Source organism: Hordeum vulgare, chromosome 1H, assembly GCF_904849725.1.
Source record: "Hordeum vulgare subsp. vulgare chromosome 1H, MorexV3_pseudomolecules_assembly, whole genome shotgun sequence".
NCBI classification, from domain to species: Eukaryota; Viridiplantae; Streptophyta; class Magnoliopsida; order Poales; family Poaceae; genus Hordeum; species Hordeum vulgare.
The window spans coordinates 126,853,288-126,862,348 of NC_058518.1; positions in this window are offsets into that span (position 1 = coordinate 126,853,288).

A 9,061-nucleotide genomic window follows, 5' to 3' on the forward strand; every position below is an offset into this window, starting at 1 on the left:
TCTCGTTTATTGTAGGAGAGTAAGCAGGAATTATGCCAAAGGGTGTTGAAGCTTGAGGAGGAAAATGATGATCTTGAGAGCAGAATTTTATGCTCAACTGGAAATTAAACAAGCTCAAGACCTCTCCAACAACCCCACCACCATCACCTCCAAAGGAAGACAACTGAGCATTGGTATGGGCAATCCCCTTGGCTTGTGCCAAGCTTGGGGGAGTTGCCCCGGTATCGTATCACCATCACATCTTTTGCCTTTACCTTTGTTTTAGTTTGTTCCTTTTCAGTTTTGTCTTTCTCTAGTAGATTTAAAAGTCTTAGTGTTTTAGTCTTGAGTTTTGCTTTGTTTCACCCCCGATGTATTCGAGCTCGTGAGACATATAATAAAGAGTGTTATAGTTGAAGGGCTTTGCCTCTTACCATGATCAAAAGAGTGAGAATAGAACAAAAGCATGAAAGATCATATAATGATGATATGGGAAGTGATTGCTTCACATATAAAAAGAATGATTATTGAAACTTGTTGAGGGTACACAAACGTAGACCTTGGTCATTGTTGCAATTAATAGGAAGTGATAAAGAAGGACATGTTCATATATAAATATATCATCTCTGACACCATCTATGATTGTGAACACTCACTAAACTTTTGCATGCCTAGAAGTAGATGTTGGACAAGGAAGACAACATAATGAATTGTGTTTGCTTGGTTCCGAACAATGTTATATGACTAGAGATCCCTTAGCATGTAACGATTGCTTCCACCTCATATTAGCCAAAACTCCGGCACCAAGTAGAGATACTACTTGTGCATCCATAAACCATCAACCCAATTTTGCCATGAGTGTCCACCATACCTACCTTTGGATTGAATAAGATCCCTCAAGTAAGTTTTTATCGTTGCAAGCAATAAAACTTGCTCTCTAATATGTATGATCTATTAGTGTGTGGAAAATAAGCTTTGTACGAACCTGTGATGAGGAAGACATAAAAGCGACAGACTGCATAATAATGTTCTTTATCACAGGAGGCAATATAAAGTGACGTTCCTCCGCACTAAGAGGACACACATCCAAACCTCAAAAGCGCATGACAACCTCTTCTTCCCTCTGCGAAGGGCCTATCTTGTAACTTTACTTTTTTCCCTTGAAAGAGTCATTGTGATCTTCACCAATTCCCTATCTCGCCTTTATCTTGCCTAACGTCATATGCTTGGGAAAGATTTATATTCATTTGTCAACTGGGAGGTAAGTATTCATGAATTATTATTATTGACATTACCGTTGAGGTAAGCAGTTGGGAGGCAAAACTATAAGCCCCTATCTTTCTCTGTGTCCAGCTGAAACTTTGATCTCATGAGTACCACGTGAGTTGTAGCAATTGTAGAGAACGAAAGAATGATTGAGTATGTGGATTTGCTTTACAAGCTCTTATTTGAGTCTTTCTGATGTTGTGATAAATTGCAATTGCTTCAATGACTAAGGGATATCGGTTGTCACTTCTCGGTAAGGTTCTTCATCCATGCTTTACTTTATGAAGGAATTATCACTTTAGCATGAGAGATTATATGTTGGTATGGCCGTTCTGATCATGATCATGATGCATGCATGTTCGTATCTTGTTTTGTCGACACCTCTCTCCCTAAACATGTGAACATATTTATTGAGCTAGGCTTTCGCTTGAGGACAAGCGAGGTCTAAGCTTGGGGGAGTTGATACGTCCATTTTGCATCATGTTTTCATGTTGATATATATCGCTTCTTGGGCTATTATTTCACTTCACGGTACAATACTTTTGCCTTTTCTCTCTTATTTTGCAAGGTTTACATGAAGAGGGAGAATGCCGGCAGCTGGAATTCTGGTCTGAAAAAGGAGCAAAGTTGAGATACCTATTCTGCGCAACTCCAAATGCCGTAAAAATCAACGAGGATTTTTTTTCCGGATTTATAAAAAAGACTAGGCCGAAGAAGTGCTAGAGGGGCTCCAGCAGGTGGCCACAAGCCTGCACGGTGCGGCCACCCCCAAGGCCGCGCCAAGGGGGCTTGTGGGCAGCCTGCTGGCCCACTGCCCCCCCCTCTTTTGCTATATGAAGGGTTTCGTCCAGAAAAAAATCAAGGAGGAGCTTTTTCGTGGATTCGCCGCCGCCACGAGGCGGAACTTGAGCAGAACCAATCTAGAGCTCCGGTAGGACGATCCTGTCGGGGAAACTTTCCTCCCGGAGGGGGAAATCGTCGCCATCGTCATCACCAACACTCCTCTCATCGGAGGGGACTCGTCACCATCGACATCTTCATCAGCACCATCTCATCTCCAAAACCTAGTACATCTCTTGTAACCAATCTCCGTCTCGCGACTCCGGTTGGTACTTGTAAGGTTGCTAGTAGTGTTGATTACTCTTTGTAGTTGATGCTAGTTGGATTACTTGGTGGAAGAGTTTATCTTCAGATCCTTGATGCTACTCATTACCTCTCTGGTCATGAATACAATTTTTCTTTGTGAGTAGTTACTTTGGTTCCTGAGGACATGCGATAAGTCATGCTAATAGTAGTCATGTGAATTTGTTATTCGTTCGGTAATTTGATATGTTGTATGTTGTTTTTCCTCTAGTGGTGTTATGTGAACGTCGACTACATAACACTTCACCATTATTTGGGCTTAGAGGAAGGAATTGGGAAGTAGTAAGTAGATGATGGGTTGCTAGAGTGACAGAAGCATAAACCCTAGTTTATGCGTTGCTTCGTAAGGGGCTGATTTGGATCCGCTAGTTTAATGCTATGGTTAGACTTTGTCATAATTCTTCTTTCATAGTTGCGGATGCTTGCGAGAGGGGTTAATCATAAGTGGGATGCTTGTCCAAGTAAGGGCAGTACCCATGCGTCGGTCCACCCACATATCAAACTATCAAAGTAACGAACGCGAATCATATGAACATGATGAAAACTAGCATGACAGAAATTCCCGTGTTTCCTCGGGAGCGTTTTTCCTCCTATAAGACTTTGTCCAGGCTTTTCCCTTGCTACAAAAGGGATTGGGCCACTTTGCTGCACCGTTGCTACTTTTGTTACTTGTTGCTTGCTACGAATCATCTCACGACACAATCACTTGTTACCGATAATTTCAGTGCTTGTTGAATTTACCTTGCTGAAAACCACTTGTCAGATCCTTCTGCTCCTCGTTGGGTTCGACACTCTTACTTATGAAAGGACTACGATTGATCCCCTATACTTGTGGGTCATCAGGATACATGCCTAATGTTTGATATTTGCCTAGATGATCATTACTTTTCTGTGTGCCTTGCCCGAAGTTAAATACATGATATCTCTCATCCATGACCAACCACCCATCTCCCTAGCCTACAGTGTTTTAATCCTGCTGGTTACAAGTTGGTTTGCTTTTGCTATTTTACTTTCGTTGCTTTGCCACCATTATTTCCATTGTCACCATCACTTCCATATCACCGTTGCTACTAATATTTCGTTGCCAAGCAAGTATCTTTCAGGTGCGGTTGAATTGGCAACTCAATTGTTAAAGCTTATAAATATTCTTTGGCTCCCCTTGTGTCGAATCAATAAATTGGGTTATCTTACCCGCGAAGACTGTTGCAATCACCTACACTTGTGGGTCATCAAGACTATTTTCTGGCACCGTTGCCGGGGAGCATAGCTTTATTTACAAGTCTAGTTGGATTTATTTTGCTTTCTGCGATTTATCCGCTATGGGAAGAGAGGAGACCCCAAGGTCCTCATTTTACCATCCACTACAAGAAAAGATACTATTCTTAGCACTAGTGCTACGCTTGATTCACCTTCCATTATGAGTAAGTTTGCTTCGCCACCACCACATGCTGCTTCTCCCGAGTCCGTCACTATGTGTGATACTTTTGATGATGCTTCTACTACTCTTGATGAGACTGGTTTACTTAGTTATTTTATTGAGTCTCAGATTGCTAAGGCTGCGAAGTAGTCTGGAATTGAAATTCATGTTACACGCTACACCATTCGTAGATCCTTTGGTTACCCAGACTTGAGTCGTCTCAAGGAAATAATTCGTGATGATGATTATATTGAGCTTGATGATGATTTATGCAGGGAGCTTACAGAGTGTCCTGACTCTGACCCTGCTGCTGTTAAGAAGCTGCTTGAAAAGCATTCTATGAAGAACAAATTTACTCCTGATCCTAAATTTGCTTCATCTCCTATTTGCATTGAGGATGCCGATTTTGATTTCTCTGTCGATCTTTCACTTATATTCACACTTGAAATTAACCCCTTTTATGACAGAGAAAATGACGATGCTATTGCACACCTTATCAAACTCACTGAGTTGGGTGGATTATTCACTACAGAGGACAATAAGAGAAATTATTATGTTACTAAGCTACTTCCTTTCTCTTTGAAGGGACATGCTAAATTATTATGTCACTGAGTTAGCTCAATATTTTGTTGCTAAATATTTTCCTGCTCATAAGCAACATGTTGCTTTACAAAGAATATATAACTTATAAAGTTGCAGGATGAGCACCTCCCTAAAGCTTGGGGGAGGTATTGCACTTTACTCAAGGCTAGATCGGGACATGGAATCCCTAAGAATGAATTGCTTGATATATTTTATGTTGGTCTAACTGATGAATCTAGAACCTATCTGGATAGTTGTGCTGGTTGTGTTTTCAGGGAAAGAACACCGGACGATCGTGAAGAACTAATGGGAAAGATAGCTAAGAATCATGATGATTGGTCCCTCATGGTAAGCCCCCTGATCAATGTTTAGATGAGCTTGATAATTTAATTGTCAAGCAAAGTCACTTGCATTGAGAATTTGAGCATTTTCTCCTTGGTATGTGACTCCTCCACGCCTCTAATTAGAATTTTGATTGGTAGTCTTATTTTGGAGTATTTAGGAGTTCTTGGTGTTGTTCATATGAGCGTGCATGCATGTTTAGAAATTTATTTATGAAGTTTTGACGCAAGTTTTTGCCTTGGGAAAGTGAGTAGAATAGTTTGCTCCAACTCATTTTTCTTAAACCTTCATTCTTTTATGTACAAAAAATTTCAGAAATGAGTTTGTTTGGAAAAGCAAAAGGATGGCTTGGGAAGAAGAGACCCGAGCCTAAAGATAGACTAACTAGAGCTGCAGCTTCACCTTCTACTGTGAGGTCAAGTTACAATGATGATATCGTGCCACCGGAGTTGCTCCACGAGACAGACACGACATGTGCCATGACAAACCCATGTTCAGAATTCCTTGCGGCGATAGGTATTAAGGATGATGTTGATAACCTATGTGCAGCTGCAAGTTTGACACGTCTCGTAACACGACGTGTGCCACAATACCCAAAACTCACCTATTATTTTGTCAACTGGTTTAGATATAATGATAAAACTTCCATAATTGAATTCAGATTATATGAGGATGTATTTACCATGTGTTTGGCAGAATTTTGTGACGTTATAGGTGTGCGGAATGTCGGCAAGACGACCAGAATGAAAGTTCAACCCTACGAGCTGAAATCGCTATTCGCATCCCTTTGCAGCAGGGATCCGCAAGACATTCACCGGGGGAAGATTTCCACCATCTTGTTTCCCCACATCAGGTATTTCGCATACTATATTGCTTGAGGGGTGTTAGCTCGTGACAACACGAGCAACATTTTGGCTCCGGATATTGCTATCTTGGCAGCCTCCCTCTCAGGAGATAACATGTATAATATTGGTGCCTTGATTGCTCGTCACCTCGTTGCTAACAGCGGCAAAGGGCCTCACTTTGGTGGCATTTATGCCATGCTTATCCTCGAGCATCTCGAGCACACTGTATGCACGGATGATGCGCCTTTTCCATTCATAAGCTTTGATCTTACTGCTATGAAGAGGCATGAGTTTGTTACTAGGACTTATGAGTTTGGTAACCTTGTTTATATTATGAGGTTTGGCGAGATTACTACTCGCAAGATCCTAATAGTATATCTACTTCTGATGTTGAAACTGAAGATGGTGCTAAACCTGATAAAGATAATGAGAAGAATGATCCTCCTTAAGTACAAGAAGAAGAAGCACCTGACAGGTGCAAGAGATATACTAGAGAAGACTTTGTTGCAAGAAGACATAGGAAGGAAAGAGAACCATGGGTACAGAAATCAATACCTTTCCCGAGTAAGTCTTTCAAACCCAAAGAAGAAGAGCATTACAATAAATTTTGTGAATGGATGAAACCTCTTTTTCTTCAAATTCCTTTGAGTGATGCTATTAAGTTGCCTCCGTACTCGAGGTATATGAAAGATATCGTTACTAATAAAAGAAAAGTTCCTAATGAGGCAATATCTACTATGCTTGCTAATTACTCTTTCACTGGTAAGATTCCTGAGAAGCTTGGTGATCTAGGTATACCCACCATTCCTTGCTCCATGAAAAATAATTATGTCAGAACTGCTTTATGTGATTTTGGTGCAGGAGTGAGTGTTATGCCTTTCTCTCTTTACTAAAGGCTTTGTCTAGATAAACTAATCCCTACAGACATCTCTCTTTCAAATGGCTAATAAGTCAACAATTGTTCCTGTTGGTATTTGTGAGGATGTTCCTGTTGAAGTTTCTAATTGCTTGATCCTTACTGACTTTGTTGTGCTTGACATGCCCGAGGATGGGAGCATATCTATTATTCTTGGTAGACCTTTTCTTAACACCGCAGGTGCTATTATTGATTGCAATAAAGGAAAGGTGACTTTCAATGTTAATGAGAAGGAGCACATGGTATATTTTCTGAAGAAGATTGATAAAAGGCATGGCCTTAATTCTATTGAGAATATTGAGACCGTGAAGGTTGGAGAGTGGGATTGTCCTCTACATGTGCACCACAAATACAAAACCATTATGGTGGGGACAATATCCATTAAAATAAAGGTACCATCGTTGATTTATAATAAGTGAAACTTTTTGCTCGATATATCACCTGTTTGGTAGTAAGACTTGATCAACCTTGTTAACAAACATGTTTTATATGAGTAAAAAGAGAAGCTTATTATGTTTTAATTTCCTTTATCTTTCATCCTCCTTGTTGTGCAAAAGTTTTATGTTTTCGAAGCTTCATATGTTTAACCATTGCTTTGAGCTTTCCGGAATTTTTTTCAAAGGTGAAGTTGTCAGAAAAATTCAAAAAAAATTATAATAAAAATTCCATCAAAAAAGAGACGCAGGGGCACCTGGGGTTGACCAGGGGGAACCCCTGGTCCAGGCGACCAGGTGGGGCGGCCTGGCCCCTGGTCGCGCCCACAGGGCGCCTGTGCCCACCAGGTCCCCTTTCCAGGTATTTCTTCTTCCCTTCTCTCTCTCTCACTCCAAAAATCCCTATTTTTCTCCTGGAGCTCGAGTTCTTGCTGTTCTTGGTGGCAAATTTCAATCTCTCTCTACGGCCCATCATTTGCATTGAGAATTTGAGCATTTGCTCCTTGGTATGTGACTCCTCCACGCCTCTAATTAGAATTTTGATTGGTAGTCTTATTTTGGAGTATTTAGGAGTTCTTGGTGCTGTTCATATGAGCTTGCATGCATGTTTAGAAATTTATTTATGAAGTTTTGACGCAAGTTTTTGCCTTGGGAAAGTGAGTAGAATAGTTTGCTCCAACTCATTTTGCTTAAACCTTCATTCTTTTATGTACAAAAAATTTCAGAAATGAGTTTGTTTGGAAAAGCAAAAGGATGGCTTGGGAAGAAGAGACCCGAGCCTATAGATAGACTAACTAGAGCTGCAGCTTAACCTTCTACTGTGAGGACAAGTTACAATGATGATATCGTGCCACCGGAGTTGCTCCACGAGACAGACACGACATGTGCCATGACAAACCCGTGTTCAGAATTCCTTGCGGCGACAGGTATTAAGGATGAGGTTGATAACCTATGTGCAGCTGCAAGTTTGACACGTCTCGTAACACGACGTGTGCCACAATACCCAAAACTCACCTATTATTTTGTCAACTGGTTTAGATATAATGATAAAACTTCCATAATTGAATTCAGATTATATGAGGATGTATTTACCATGTGTTTGGCAGAATTTTGTGACGTTATAGGTGTGTGGAATGTCGGCAAGACGACCAGAATGAAAGTTCAACCCTACGAGCTGAAATCGCTATTCGCATCCCTTTGCAGCAGGGATCCGCAAGACATTCACCGGGGGAAGATTTCCACCATCTTGTTTCCCCACATCAGGTATTTCGCATACTATATTGCTTGAGGGGTGTTAGCTCGTGACAACACGAGCAACATTTTGGCTCCGGATATTGCTATCTTGGCAGCCTCCCTCTCAGGAGATAACATGTATAATATTGGTGCCTTGATTGCTCGTCACCTCGTCGCTAACAGCGGCAAAGGGCCTCACTTTGGTGGCATTTATGCCATGCTTATCCTCGAGCATCTCGAGCACACTGTATGCACGGATGATGCGCCTTTTCCATTCATAAGCTTTAATCTTACTGCTATGAAGAGGCATGAGTTTGTTACTAGGACTTATGAGTTTGGTAACCTTGTTTATATTATGAGGTTTGGCGAGATTACTACTCGCAAGATCCTAATAGTATATCTACTTCTGATGTTGAAACTGAAGATGGTGCTAAACCTGATAAAGATAATGAGAAGAATGATCCTCCTTAAGTACGAGAAGAAGAAGCACCTGACAGGTGCAAGAGATATACTAGAGAAGACTTTGTTGCAAGAAGACATGGGAAGGAAAGAGAACCATGGGTACAGAAATCAATGCCTTTCCCGAGTAAGTCTTTCAAACCCAAAGAAGAAGAGCATTACAATAAATTTTGTGAATGGATGAAACCTCTTTTTCTTCAAATTCCTTTGAGTGATGCTATTAAGTTGCCTCCGTACTCGAGGTATATGAAAGATATCGTTACTAATAAAAGAAAAGTTCCTAATGAGGCAATATCTACTATGCTTGCTAATTACTCTTTCACTGGTAAGATTCCTGAGAAGCTTGCTGATCTAGGTATACCCACCATTCCTTGCTCCATGAAAAATAATTATGTCAGAACTTCTTTATGTGATTTTGGTGCAGGAGTGAGTGTTATGCCTTTCT